Source organism: Epinephelus lanceolatus, chromosome 4 (assembly GCF_041903045.1).
Source record: "Epinephelus lanceolatus isolate andai-2023 chromosome 4, ASM4190304v1, whole genome shotgun sequence".
NCBI classification, from domain to species: domain Eukaryota; kingdom Metazoa; phylum Chordata; class Actinopteri; order Perciformes; family Serranidae; genus Epinephelus; species Epinephelus lanceolatus.
This window is the reverse complement of record NC_135737.1, coordinates 27799213-27815410: the sequence shown is the minus strand read 5'-3', so window position 1 is coordinate 27815410 and position 16198 is coordinate 27799213.

Genomic DNA, 16198 nt, shown 5'->3' with positions numbered 1-16198 from the left:
TTCTACTTTACTTGGAATTACTCACTGCCAGAGTGGCACCAGATGTTCCTGTGTCATCACCAGCGGGGGCACAGTTCACAGGAAAAACATGGTGAAATAACAGAGGAGGGATCATTTAACCCCTGCCTCTCCAAGGAAAGCATCCCATCCCATACCATACAATCACTGATACTACGAAAGAATTCCATGGGAATTCCCATAAAGTTAATGACAGAGAGAGCAGGGAAAGAAAGAGTGGGAGTTACAGTAAGGGGGGGGAAAAAGGTTCTCCTGAACTGTAAAAATAAATAAACATGTTTGGGCTTATAGCTCGGAGCATTAAACCTCACAGTGAGAATCTTTCCTGGCAGCGTCCCAGCACGAGATGAAAGACAATCCCACTTTAAACACAGGCGTAGGAACGTATCATTTATCTTTCCCCATTATGGGAGGTCAAAGCTGTTATGATCTAATAGCTGAGGTGGAGCTACCTCTGTGTTTCTTTCTAGAAAATTCATACCCCAATACTCGCATCTACCTTACGCACTTGTGTTAATTATAGAACACAAAAAGCCTGATTCATGCTGCCTGTGCGTACACATCTGGCAAACCTTAATGTCTTGTACATCAATCTTCAAGAGCCATTAATGGAAATTAAAGCTATAACCTGCCTGGGTATATTATTGATGGGAAAGCGTGGAGTTTCAAGGTAGATGATACTTGGCCAAGAACCTTCAGCAACTCTCTCTTCATCAGATGGGGTTGATTAAAGTCTTGGTCCTGAGGAAGCACATGACTCAGAAAACATCTGTTCAGGATACAGGGAAGATCTCCTCAGTATTTAATTAATCAAACTCTTGGCCTGCAGGGGTTAAAGTAGAAATGACTGCTAATTCTCAGTGGGAGGCTTTTTTGGTCACTGGGAGTCATTTAGAGGTGAATCACTGAATGAAGTTTCCTTAGCAATTAAACTTCCTTTAATATACAAGTTCATCTTTTTTGACATTTTGCTCTGTTTATGTATTCATTTACTAAATATGTGTGTTAAATAAATGTGGTTACAATACACGTTCAGCAGTGCGTGCTGCTCTGTCTGAAGGGTAATGTCACCTGGAGTTTAGCTCACATACTTTTACTCGTGCATTTGTTGTTGTATGAAGTTCCCAGATTGTTACCTCCTTATTCCCTTCTGCCTATGGTACAAAAATGACCTTGTAAATAGGAAAGCACTATGCTGTATGTTGTGGGCTGTAGTCTGAAGGGTTAAATGGTACATAAATCCTAACAGGAGTGCTGCACATTGGCCTTCAGTGATCCCACTATTGTCCAAAAGTAAAGGATGACATCAAACACAATTATCTAGTACCCCACAAATACTGAGCCAGTATCATTTACTTGCTCATGGTCTTCTCCACGTTGGCAGAAAAATCTCCCAGCATGCAATAGGCTCATATTTTCAGGATTAATTCATAGTGGGTTCTGTTTATTACGGCCTCCCACTGAAGCCCCTTGCTCTCAGGAGAGAAGAAGTAGCTTCACGTGTATTCTCTGAGACACGTGGCCGTCTACAACCCCCACAGGACCAGTTTGAGCCAACACTGCTAACCAGCAGAGCTGAAGTGAACTACACCGTGGGCTGTGAGTGACTCTGTTGTGAACAACAGCACAGAGGAAATTCTGACTGCCAACATGACACAGCATGGGCTTGAAACTGTCTAACATAAACTGAGAGAAATCTCATGCCAATAGAAACAAGAGCATTTGACTTCAGAGGGTTTACAAAGATAGTTCCCCTGAGCTCTCACTACTCTTATAGCGCTGCTTTCGGCCACAGCGGGCAGATGTCTCCAGCGATAAAGCTCTAAAAACCAACAGAACATGATCACCAATAAGTTGGGACTGCCCACTATCTGATGGCCAAGAATTCCGAAGCCCTGTCGGTCCAAAAAATGTCCCGTTGGAGTTGGACCAAAAGCCCATTTCTCTGACAGCCCTTTACCCCAGAAACAAATGGCCATTGCACCAAAATCGAGTTTCTCCAAAAATCAACCTGGTCTCACGTTGATGTTGTCGAATAACAGCACTTGGTCAGCGACTAGTGGGATCAGACCCCAACAAAAAAAGCCGTCCTTTAACGTCAACATGATACATGGCTGGTTGCTGTTACTGTTTTACAGCACCATGCTGTGTCAGGGGGAAACGCAGTGGGACAACAACATAAGTTAAGGGGGCAGAAGTCTGAGTTTTGGTAAATGGGTCCAACAACCATCAATTTTCACACTGATTTTGTTCGTTTTTCCTAAACCTGACCTCGTGCGTGTGTTGGCTAAATGTGTGTTTGTTGGTGAAGGACAAAAACGTCAATTTGCGGTGTTGTACCAGTGTAGTGCGTTCATTATGAGAGAGACTGTATGTAAACTGTACATTTACTGTGAAAACAGAAAAGTATTTTGAAAACATTCAATGCATGTAACAGGCTGAAGTTGACACGGCATCCCAGAATATCAACAACTAACGTGCCCATGGTACCTTGCACATCATATGCTGACGTGAAAAGTCCATGACCAAACCCCAATATGTGACAAGGTCAAGGTGAGAATGTGTTGCAAAAGTACAAACTTATCATATTCCTTACATTTGTCAGCATTGTTGTGGTCAGTGTGTGATTGGGTTTAGGCACAAAAGTCACTTGGTTCTGGGTAGGAAAAGATTGTGTTTTGGCTTAAAACACCTATGTTTAGTGGCACAAAAGTTGCTGAAAAAGACAGGATGATAAAAAAAACACCTGGATTTGATGGCTCAAATGCTGCTGGGAAACTCTGGGAAGGGTTGGTAAAAACACCTGTAATCGATGCTTCACACATCCCCTGGGTAACTGAAACTTACTGCAGGAAGTTTGTATTTTCTGAGAACTTCAGAGCAGGTGTTTGTTTTTGCAATAATGGGCTGTCAAAGAAATGGGCTTTCGGCCCAATTGGACATTTTGGGCCGTTGTAACAGTGGCATAGCACCCATTAAATGGCAGACACAGAGTTAGCAACTAGCTGGTGAACATATTGAAGCATTAAAAAATTTAAGAGCCAGATAATCCCTGCAGTAGTGGGTGGGGACCGAAACAGAGCTGAATGGAAAGTCAGTGCTGGACTTAACATTGGTTAAGTGGTCAGGAACACAACAATGAATGCTGATGTTACTTTGTATCTGCAGGATGAGAAAATAAGCAGTTGTTTGCCAATGATTTGGCCATATCAGCAAAAAAAGGCTATATTATGTCACTGCTCTGCTCAAGTTCTTTAATGCATATTTATCTTCATGTTCAAGCCTTTCAATGATCAGAGTATATATGGGAACAATATCAAAGAGCAGCTCTCACTGTCATTATAATAATGGACAGCTCAGGGACTCGTCCTTTTGATAGTGATTAGCATCACTTAAAGCAGACACTAACCCAGAATCACTCCAGCCCCATGCTATCGCCCAGACTAAGCTTACTGAGGAACGACTTAAAGGTACTTTCTGCCAGTGCCCTTTTTTGTAATCATACTCCATATGTCCGTCTGTCATTAGGCCTGCTATTCATACAGATAAGAGGCCAGTGTAATTGCCGTGTAGCCCAGCAGTCACGGCATGGACGCTGATGTTCTGCCAGCACACAATCAAGATGCCTGCTTCAGATTATCACGCTGTAAACAAACTGGTGCGGGCCGCTCCCTCAGCGAACTGTCAGACCTCTTTCATGCGCTGGGATTAGCATTTCCAACTGTCAGCTGCCAGACTGGGCTCTGTGCTTCTCTCCTGACATACTGAGTAAATGTGTGTGGAACAAAAGACTCAGATAAACAAATATACAAATCCTCTCCCGTCAGCGCTCCATGAGAGTATTAATTGTTCAGCGTATCTGTAGTCATGTATAATATTATTACCTCCTTGATCTGATTGTGTTGTTGAATCCACATCAGTCATTGCTGGTTGTCTGGTGCTCTATTTGACGGGGAGCTGTTAATTTAACTGCTTCTCCCGAGAAAAACAGCCAACCAGTAAAATGTCTGTTTTTGGAGGGCTGTAAATTTTAAACGAGTGGAAATGTAAAGGCGTTTGCTTTTCCCGCCCCCAGTTTTTTTATGTGTTCAGAGTTTAATTAAACTAAAGAAACACTATGGATTGTAAATTTAAGATAATTGCTCCTGTTCTGACACATTCAAAATGTTAAAGTATGAAGAAATAACCACAGGGACTGTGACAGTGCAATATTTTGTTGTATAAAGTTGAAGTGGATGAAAATATGTCCCACAAGTTTCACAACAGCCATGGCAGCCCGTGGAAAACAAATATCTTTCCATGTCTCAATGTCTGTTGTTTGCACGCTTTTAATATTTGCCCGTGAGCTCCAATCTGTTCTCATTTCTCTCCAAGAAATAGCTCAACTTATTGATTTAAATGTATGACAACACTGCCTCCGATACAAACATATAGAAAATTATAGATTAATAAAGAGGAGATTCAATAAGCAGATATTACCTCTTGAATGACCTTCGCAACCACAAAGTACAAAATCAGTATAAAGTTCAAGTTCTTGCATAATTCTGACCAAATACATCACATTTCAGGAATAACACAGACAGAGCAAGCAGGCTTAGGTTTTGCCAGTGCCAGTGTATCACCAGAGAAGAAGCAACTGACGTGGGGGTCAAGCCTGAGAAAAACAAGGATACTAACCAAACGATGCTGGTATGCAGGAAATGAATACTTGAGCTGAGATAGCCTCTATGTGTACAGCTCTCTGGAAATCAGATCTTTCAATATTTACTCAAGCCTTTGATAGTTAAACCCTGCCGTGACCTAAAAGCTGCATGGAGCAGTGATGATATGTGATATTATGGTGGATATTATTACATCTACCTCCCTAGAGGGCGCTGTTTAAAAAATGTTGGTACTGAACCTTTCAGGATGGGGGTCAGAAGTCACCTACAGAGTCATCTTAGGACACAGCTTTTACACAGTGCGTTTGTACTTAAACTGTCATTACCACTAAAAAGTATGAAGGGAGAGCTATGATTTAGTTTTGTCTTAGCGAGGCTGCTAAATGTGGTTGGTAGCTTAGATGCTTGCAATATATCCCAGTTGAGGATGCTTGTCACATTCTTTTCAGGGTTGCTTGACACACCCCTTGGTTGGCATATTATTTTTGCAATATATCTAGTCCTTGCCTTCTTTTTATATATTTTTTATTGCTTCCTTCAGGACTCTATCTCAGTTATGGAGGCTCCTCCTGGTGCTTGGTCAGAACTGGCCAGTTGGTGTAAATGTCATCCACAGGTAGAAGGAACGTCACAGTTTTTACGTTGGCCCTAAAATGTCAGAGAAATTGAGTTATGTGGTTACAAAGCTGCATAAGTATAGACAACATCAGTTCAAATTCATAAAAAACTAAACATCAGTCCAATGGAACTGCTCCCCTGGTGCATATACCAGCTACTGGGTTTACTTCCGGGGTGTACGCACACTGGATATGCAAAGAGTTCCTGCTCTGCTCACAGACTTTATATTATGATGACATCACAAATTTTTCGATTTCTTTTCTTTGCTTGAGGTAAAGTTTTACAAATTTAACACCTCCCTGGTTCAAAAATTCACAATAGAAAGAGTCACAATATGTTTTTAATTTGCAGTGTCCTGACAACAGTTTAAGGGTGCTTTCACACCTGCCCTGTTTGGTTTGGTTCAGTAGAACTCAAGTTCATTTGCCCCCTAAGTGTGGTTCTTTTGGGCAGCTGTGAACACAGCAATCGCACCAAAACAACCAGACCGAGACCTTCTTGAAGAGGTGGTCTCAGTCCATTACAAACAAACTCATGGTGCAATTCGTTTGTGGTGAAAACGTGCTCCGACCTCTATCTGAACCAACTGCATTTATATGACACATTGTTTGGGTTAAACATGAGCATGTTACAGTCCTGGAGGATTATTAATGTGCACCTCCTCCTGTACTGCCTTAATATGCACATTCAGCACATCCAATGCATCAAAACATTGTTTTCTAGTTGGAGCCGTGCCTCGTTTTCAAACTGTATGATTTGACTAAAATGAACAATGACATCAATATAGTCCACGATGACCAGCGCTAAAATCAACCTGCGTAGTTGTCCCTCCATTGTGACATTACAAAGTGTCACATTTATCTTGCAAGTGTACTCTTCTTCAACGTTTAGTTTACTTCCTGGATTTTTCCCGCATGGAAATTCTGACCAATCAAGAGCAGCTTTCTTGCACAAGGCATTTGATCTGGTCCATGTGTAAATGCTGCCATGAGAACACAAACCAACTCTAGGCAATTATGAAACTTTGAAACAAAAGTAGTCCCTGATTCAGACCAAAGCAAGACAGCTCTAGGTCTGAAAGCACCCTTACAGACCTCTTTTTCATATTGTTGGTCTATGGACAAAAAGCTTTTTGGACCACAGGGGATTTTTTCACTGCAACATCGTGAGTGGCCACTGGGGAAATTGGAAGCAAAGCTGGGCTGCTTTCCCCTTTCTCCCCTACTGTTTGGAGTGTTTGATCACTGTTGTAGTTGTAGAGCAGTGTATTGGTGCCCTCATATTGTCTGTAACTTGTGTTTTACTGGCACATGAACAAGGAGGGTGAGGAAGGTGATATAATACACTTCCTGATGAATGAAGTGGGAGGTATTGCACATCACCTGTTGGCGGTTGCCCTAATGTGCCATAATGAAAGCAATATGCCAATGAAAGAGTAGAAGAAGAAGCTGTAGTAAAAAAAATGTAAGTTTTAAAACTTTATTTTTATGAGGTAGGAATACATTCACCACATATGTACATTTTAACATCTGAAGGATGCACTGTGTGTTAAGGTGAAATATGCTGAGTGCAAACAAATACCAAAATTGAATTTAATGTGCAGGAAGCCTTCTATTTTCACTTAATTGAGTCATATTCTGCTGATAGAACTTTATGGAAACATCAAGTTTAAGACCTATTTTTATCAGGATGTAGTGCAGGTGTCTTTCAGCCCTGTGGCTGACTGTGTGAGGTCTTCCTACCTTGTAAAAAAAAAGTTTAGCTTTTAAACCAAGTTGTTTTTGGATTGAGCTGTTTTTATCACTAGACCAAAAATGTTAACAAGGACATTTTAAGGAAGGGGAGAGGGTGAATTTCAATTACAGGGACAGATATTTGCAGAGTCAGTGCCACGGTGGATGTGTCTAAGAGAGAAAGAAGAGAAAAACAGTTTTGTTTTGGTGCTGCCGAGATTTACGCCATCTTGACACTGCCCTTTGTCTCCACTGGCACTGAGCAGTCGCAGACACAAAAATGCAGCACCAGAATTTAGAGTTGATTCTCACTTCTGACCTTTGACTTCATGCCATTCTTGACAGGGATGTAACTGTCCTCAGTAAATCTTGTGTCCTCGCAGCCCAAACAAGAAGCTGGGCATTGTTGTGAATGTGGGAGTGTGGGGAATGGGACATCCCTGATAATTTAACTGCCTTTCTCCCACAAGCATGGCTTTGTCTGCGTGCGTGTTTGCTCACATGAAACAGGCCTGAGCTTCGCAGTTGTCTGGTCAGCAGAGGAAAGCCTGTGTGAGTGACTCATTCTCTCGACCAACACCACGGTCTAATCTGTCCGGCAAAAGATAAATGCAGAGTCGCATGTGTTTACATAGACTTGGCGGAAAATCCTACAGCTCACACATTCGGTTCAGTCTGATCCCTGTAAAAAGGTGGAAGTACATAATGAAGAACAGATTAATGGAGAGTGAGGTAGTAAAACAGCGAGGTAGTAGTACAGTCAGAATTTATTGCACGCCATGTGCTTTGTGTTTCACCCAGTTTCACAAGAAAGTAGGCCATGGATCATCTACGGCTTCCTGCTGCAAGACTTCAGATTTGGAGAGAACACACACACACACACACACACACACACAGTGTCCTTTTACCTTAACCCCTGGAAGACAGCATGCTGGGAGGAATTCTCCACGGTGTGTTCTGACCTGGGAAAATCGTGAGTAAGACAACAAGAGAAAATGGAGAGGAGAGGAGGAAACAGAGAATGACATTTGTCTTAGTCACGGCCAAAAGTCTTAACTGCACCTGTAAATCTCTTTTAATGACAGTTTAGCAGAGCAAGCATGAGTAGTAAAACTTTTTTGGAACTGTTTCCAAGATGCTTTTTGAATGTCAGTATAAATGAGAGGAAGGGTTTTTTTTAAGTAAGCACTATGACTGGCTATACTGTGGCCAAGTCAAAAAAGGCTCATACTATGGCACAAACATTTACACTGCAGACACAACATGACAGTAGATGTGTTTCTCTCTTCTCTGTGCTGCTGTGCAAACTGAATATTTTATCCATTTTGATCAACATTCCTGTATACCTCTTTCTCACCTTCCTCTTACCTGATAAGCTGCGATAAAACTAGATAGAAAGACTTAAGTTGGATCATATTACCTCAAAGTATTTCAGACTTTCTCCTGGCTCAGAATCAGGCTTTGTTGGACCACCAGTGCAGATCTGTGATCTGTGATCTTGGCACTCAGTTAAACTGTGGGTGTTGCACAATTAATATAAAGAACACACAGCGTTACAGATGACAATACTCATAACTTTTTAATTAGACTTTTAGTGTTCATTAAGGCCATGTTTACACGAAAACGATGTGCTGAAAACAGACAACGTTTTGAAAACAATTGCTGTGCACACGGAGCCGCAAAAATGACCAAAAACACTGCAGTATACATGCCAGGCCAGTAGATGGCGGTCTGACTTTGCAATGAAATAACACGTGCCTGTGCACATGCGCTTCCTTTTACAGAGTGGCAGTCTGAGTGGACGGAAGTTCGCTGCATAGATCAGCCTCTCATTGGGCGGAGTGAGCCACCCGCTGAAGTCCCGCCCTACCACCTCCAGTTATGTAGCAGTTTTCAACACGTCCTTTACTAACTTTTGCGGTGTCTGATCTTGCGGGGATGTAGCCATTTTTCTACCATGGTTCGCGTCCTGTAGGCGATATTTTTGTGGGCGTGTTACACCAAAACCTGTTTCCCCCGGCAATATTTTTGCAAGCGCACTGTTGCTGTGGCACTGCCCAGAACAATTGTGATTGGTTGAAAGAAATAAAAAAAGCCGGGGCGTATTTTTTTTCCAATTTTAAAGTGAGAGTCGGCCCAGCCAGACCTTTCTTTTCTTGAGAAAGGTCTGGTGAGCAAGACTAACAGAGTGGTGATGTATAAACAAACAAAATGGCAACCACATGAACATTTGTCTGGACGGATGACGAGATGGAGTTGTTACAGTAAATCTACTTTTCGCTGAAGAAGCGCTGATAAATTCAATAGGGTGAGCAGCACCCTATTGCAGACTTTCGCGTGCATGCCTAGTGACTGGAACCTGAATGCGCATGTGCAAGAAGTCTCAGTTTTCAGAGGAACTGCGTATTGCAAGTTTACATGACAATGGAGACAGTGCTGTTTCCAAAGAGTTGCACTCTGGAACCCGTTTTCAAAACGTTTCAGGCACCCAAAACGCCGCTGTCGTGTAAACCATCAGCCAAAATGCAACTAAAATTTACTGTTTTCAGTTGAAATCTTTGTCACATAAATGTCTAAATCAAACATAATGCCACTCTGTGGGAAATTGTAGAAAACCAAAAAGTGAAAAAAAAGAAAAGTGAACATAACGAAAATGAAAAACTATGCATGGTATTTGAAAATTTCTAACTTTGTTGTCCCCAAGTGGTGGCGTCAAACAAGACGTGAGGATGAGGCCATGAATAGGCACGAAGTAGAACCCAGGTTGCACTGTTTTTATTCTTTAATGAACATCAAAGAACTGCTAAGAGTTTCATCTGCTAATGGTTTGCAGATTGCAGTGCTCAGACATTATTTCTGACATTGATTTTAAGCATGGGTGTACTACAAAACAGGCTTACCAGGCCCAGGCCCAGGGGCCTAAGGGCTCAGGGGAGGCCTAAGCCAGAGCATCTGCTTAATGTCGCTGTTATTAACTTTGCATTTCTTGTCAAAGGACTTAGTCATGCATGTCAACAATGAAGGAAGGAATAGCCTAAACGTTCACTTTGAAGATGTCACAGCACAAAAACCATCATGATACATTTTGAAGGTGAAGGCGTCTAGGATTGCCGATTGCGACCAGCTGAAACTTTTTACTTCCCTTAGTGTTAATTGTTCAGAAGGTTTAAGTGGGAGCAGAATTATCTCTAAAGATCTTTTCTTTTCCAAAATGAATGGACCAGGTGACTGTAAGGGTTGAAAATGCCAAGTAAAGCATCCAGACCTAGGAAGCCAATGGAAATCACAGTCTAATGTCAGCTTGGCCTCTAGTAGACACAACATTTGAGAATGATAACATACCATCAAAATAAGGTTTTGTGCATAATTTTTTATTGTTTAGAGGCCCAAAGTTCCAAAAACACATGTGATCAGTAAAGCCAGTTTGAAAATACAGCATGATACAATATGATTTATATCCTCGAAGTCAAACATTTTGGTTTATGTTGTCGGTTTATAAATCTTTCATTCTTTAAGCACTTTTGTACTCATGTTACTGAACTGAATTTGCATGGATCATGTGCCAAACTCCTGATCAAATGTCATACTGCAAAAATTCCGCACCTTCCTTTGCACGCTAAGGTCCTATATTGTGCAAGCCCTGTGAAAGAAAAATTAACCACTTTCTGATTTATCCACCATCAAGGCCCTTTTGTAATAGATACAGTATTCACTTCCACGTCAACAAACAGGCCCGCTGAAGTATTGTGGCGGTTCAACCTGACATGACACCCAGCCTTAAGGCAAAGAGAATGACAAAAGGGTTTTAGATATCAGTTACTTTAATTAGTGTTGCACTCATGAAAATATCTAACAGCCTGCTGAATGACAGGGTAGCAGGCAGGGCGGATGCTCAATCTGGGCGATGTAGATGTAGGAGCTGAAATGTGACGAGATTATGAGAGTTAAAAGCACTCAAAGAAAATGCATAATTTCTTTTCTTTCTTTTTCTTTTGAAGCATGTGAATACAGATGAAATCATGCATTAAAAAAATGTAAGAAACAACACATTATAATGAAACTCCTTTTATGTAAGAGTGTTTTGAATCATTGGCCGTGCAGCAGTGCAGCAGTGTGCTGCGCAGTATCTCCGTATGATAAGACAGCATGTTGTTTAATCAGAGCATTCCTGTACATGAATGTCAATACCCTCTGTCACGCTATGTGGAGTAGGTGATGGGTAATTACACTCATTCAAACAACACTCACACTCAAATATGTTTACTCACTTTCGCTCATCTCCACTGCAACACAAACATGTGGTCGGCTGTTTTTTTTTTTTTTTATTGCTTTGAGGTCATCGACATACACGTAGGACTGCAGTGGTGTACACACAAAATATCACGTTCACTCAGAAGAACCCATCGGACCATCAACATGTGAGTAAATAGTACGATTATTCAAGTTAAACTACAGACTAGAAGCTGAAGCTGAAGTTTCTTAATTCCCCAACTTGATTTTGAAACGCACAAACAAACCTGTGGTGATTCATACCGTGCGTCACTCTGTATTATTAATATGATTTTATCAGGCCTGTGTAGGTGGTGCTCAGAATGTGTGTGAGGTGAGGCCAACAGGTGAGGCAATAACCGCGCTGGAGTAACTGGCAACATGTTGCTAAAAACACAGTAATAAAAAAACACTGTGGAGTAGCTGGAGGAAAACCACCCAGATCAGATATGGCTCAGAGGGGAGCTGTGGAGAGGGAGAGGGATGGGGGTGGGGCGTGGTGTGAGCTGAGATAAGTGGCACCTTTGGGTGGTACAGAGGTGGATAACTAGTCATATTTCAACAGCCCTCAAGTCTAAAATGCAGCAATAAAACGTATTTCACTCAGGAGGATGGGGCAGAGAGGCATAACTGTGTCTGCCCAACAATTCATGATGTAGAGATAACACACACTTACACGCAGGGTCAAATAAAAGGCATCAGTGTGTGTTGTCAGAAGGATGAAGAGATTATTGATTAACAAAATCCAATAATCATAATTGTAATGTTACTACAGTTTCTAAACAGGCACTTGCTGCAGTGTGTTATGGCCCAACACGCACCAGTAATCCACAGTGATATGATGAAACAGTCCCACCTACAGGTTTATTCACTTGCCTTTCTGTATCACATGATCTTCATCTGCAACAGTAGTTTGCTCATTTGTAATAGCGATGGATCTGTACACAAGTGAGCACTGAGCATTTCAAAATGATTAAAAAGTAATGGATAAAAGCATAACAGCTGCTGAGCTTGCATGGAAACATCCATCCCCATGAAAACTGAACAAACTCCATCTGCTGATGAAGACTGTTTGATATGGCTGAAAGCACCAGAACTAGTTAGCTGAGATCGTTTTGTCAGGCTACTATTTCCAAGGTCATGGCGGAAGTTTCATGTTTATCTACAGTAGCCTGTAACAAGTCATGTGGAGGTGTACAAAGCACAAGCAAGGGGTTAGTTTGCTGTATTAGAAATAGATATTTCTTCGGGCTTTTTTGCCTTTAGGACAGTTGTTGTAGCGTGAAAGGGGGAGAGAGAGGGAATGACATGCAACAAAGGGCCGTAGGTGGAGGCCAAGCACATGGCCGCTGCAGCAAGAACAGGGGTGCTTGCTCTACCCAGTGAGCTAATGGGCACCCCATAATACCTGTATTTTAACAGATATTGTCACTTTCTGAAGTCTGCTGTCAGCCGGTCAGTTTTTACTTCACCAGTGCTCCAATGATAGACAAAGAATGACTGTAAAAAATGTACCTAAAAACATACACACCCATTTAAATCAACAAAGCAGGATGGTGAGAGCGGCAGCCATTTTGAAGTGCACCAGTGCCTCTGCAACTTCCATATAAACTTCCATATCAAAAACCGTCTTGTAAACTTGCAGTATGCAGTCCCTCTGAAAACGGAGACTTTTCGCACATGCGCATTATGTTTCCAGTCACTAGGCATGCGCGAGAAAGTCGACCATCACAAAAACAATGGCGGACTCCTGAGTTCTGTTTGTGCTGCTCACCCTATTGAATTTATCAACGCTTCTCCAGCAAAGTGTAGATTTACTGTAACAACTCCACCTTGTCCAGACAAATGTTCGTGCGATTGCCATTTTGTTTGTTTATACATCACTGCTATGTAGAAGGAAGTGCATGTGCGCAGGCGTGTGTTGTTTCATTGCAAAGTCACACCGCCAACTACTGGCCCGGCATGTATACTGTAGCATTTTTGGTCATTTTTGCGGCTCCATGTGCACGGCGGTTGTTATCAAAACGTTGTCGTCTGAATGCGGAAAATTTTCAACACGAAAATGAGAAATGATTCCGTTTTCAGTGGATCGTTTTCGTGTAAACATGGCCTAGATGACTAAGAAAACAAACAAAGACGGTTTTGGTAAGGTTTTTTTTTTTTGTTTCTGTCAGGTTTGAATGATATGTATTTTACAATGAGTTGACAAGGCCATTTAAGCTAACATTATATTTAGTCAAAGTTCTCAAAATAGTGGGTTTGACACACTTTACAGCCCAACTAGCATGTGTTGTCACCATTAACAACAAACAGGAATCGGCATTATCTTTTGAGCACGATGGCAAACAGTTCAATGTCTGCTCTACCCTCATTCTATTTTTCTGAACTTGCTTGAGAACTTGCTTCACTGTACGATCATTGCGTGGTCGTTATGATGCTTATTTAAATTATTCAAGTGTATTTTAACTTTTCTTTAACAAACCTTGGCTCATATTTCGTACTCGTACTCGTCCGTACTCGTCGTCCTCCGCTTATCCGGGTCCAGGTCGCGGGGGCAGCAGCCTCAGCAAAGAAGCCCAGACAGTCCTCTCCCCAGCCACTTCCATCAGTCCCTCCAGCGTGTTCTGGGGCGGCCCCGAGGTCTCCTCCCGGTTGGACATGCCCGAAACACCTCCCAAAGGAGGTGTCCGGAAGGCATCCTTACGAGATGCCCGAACCACCTCAACTGGCTCCTCTCGATGTGGAGGAGCAGCGGCTCTACTCCGAGTCCCTCCTGGATGTCTGAGCTCTTCACCCTATCCCTAAGGCTGAGCCCAGCCACCCTGCGGAGGAAACTCATTTCGGCTGCTTGTATTCACGATCTCATTCTTTCGGTCACTACCCAGAGCTCGTGACCATAGGTGAGGGTTGGAACATAGATCGACCGGTAAATTGAGAGCTTCGCTTTCTGGCTAAGCTCCCTCTTCACCACAACGGACTGGTTAAGCGCCTGCATCACTGCTGATGCCGCCCCAATCCGCCTGTCAATCTCCCGCTCCATCCTACCCTCACTCGTGAACAAGATCCTGAGATACTTAAACTCCTCCATCTGAGGAAGGACCTCCCCCCTGACCTGGAGTGGGCAATCCACCCTTTTCTGGCTGAGGGACGGAAACCACATTGCTCCTCCTCAATCTGAGGTTCAACTATCGACCAGACCCTCTTCTCCAGCACCCTAGAGTAGACCTTACCGGGTAGGCTGAGGAGTGTGATCCCCCTGTAGTTGGAACACACCCTCTGGTCCCCTTTCTTGAAAATGGGGACCACCACCCCGGTCTGCCACTCCAGAGGCACTGCCCCCGATGTCCACGCAATGTTGCAGAGGCGTGTCAGCCAGGACAGCCCTACAACATCCAGAGCCTTGAGATATCCAGGACGAATCTCATCCACCCCCGGGGCTCCGCCGCCTCGGAGTTGTTTCACTACCTCAGCAACTTCTGCCCCAGAAATTGGACGACCCGCCCCCGAGACCCCTGTCTCTGTTTCCTCACTGGAATATGTGTTGGTGGGATTGAGGAGCTCCTCAAAGTATTCCTTCCACCGCCCGACAATGTCCCCAGTTGACGTCAGCAGCTCCCCGCCCCCACTGTAAACAGTGTGAGCAAGTTGCCGCCTTCACCCCCTGAGGCGCCGGACGGTTGACCTCATGGCCTCACCGAACTCCTCCCACGCCCGAGTTTTTGCCTCCACGATTGCCGCTGCTGCGCTCCGCTTGGCCAGCCGGTACCCGTCAGCTGCTTCCAGAGACCCACAGACCAACCATGCCCTGTAGGCCTCCTTCTTCAGCCTGACGGCTGATTCCCAGAGTGGCTGATTACCGCCGCGACTGGCCCCAGTGGCCTTGCGGCCACAGCTCGCAACCACCACCTCGACAATGGCAGAGCAGAACAAGGCCCATTCGAACTCAATGTCCCCCTCTGCCCTCGGGACGCGGTCGAAGCTCTCCCGGAGGTGGGAGTTGAAGATCATCTGGACAAGTTCTTCTGCCAGGCGTTCCCAGCAGACCCTCACTGTTCGTTTGGGCCTGCCAGGTCTGCGCGGCGTCTTCCCCCACCATCTGATCCAACTCATCACCAGGTAGTGATCAGTTGACAACTCTGCTCCTCTCTTCACTCGAGTGTCCAGAACATATGGCCGCAGGTCAAATGATACGACTACAAAGTCGATCATTGACCTGCGACTTAGGCTGTCCTGGTGCCACGTGCACCGATAGACATCCTTATGTTTGAACATGGTGTTAGTTATGGCCAAACTGCGACCCGCACAGAAGTCCAATAACTGAACACCACTCGGGTTCAGATCAGGCAGGCCATTCCTCCCAGTCACGCCCCTCCAGGTCCCGCTGTCATTGCCCACGTGAGCGTTGAAGTCCCCCAGCAGAACAATGGAGTCCCCGGTCGGGGCACTGTCCAGCACCCGTCCCAGGGACCCCAAAAAGGGTGGGTACTCTGAACTGTTGTTCGGTGCATAAGCACAGACAACAGTCAGGACCCGTTCCCCGACCCGAAGGCGCAGGGAAGCAACCCTTTCGTCTACCGGGGTAAACCCCAACGTACAGGCAGAGAGTCTAGGGGCTATCAGAAAGCCCACCCCGGCCCTCCGCCTCTCACCCGGAGCAACTCCAGCAAAGGAGAGAGTCCAACCCCTCTCAAGGACTAGGGTTCCAGAGCCGGAACTATCTGTCGAGGTGGGGCCGACTATATCTAGCCGTAGCGCTCAACCTCTTCCACAAGCTCTGGCTTCTTCCCCGCCAGAGAGGTGACATTCCATGTCCCAAGAGCCAGCTTCTGTAACCGAGGATCGGACCGCCAAGGCCCCCGCCTTTGTCTGCTGCCCAATCCACATTGCACCGAACCCTTC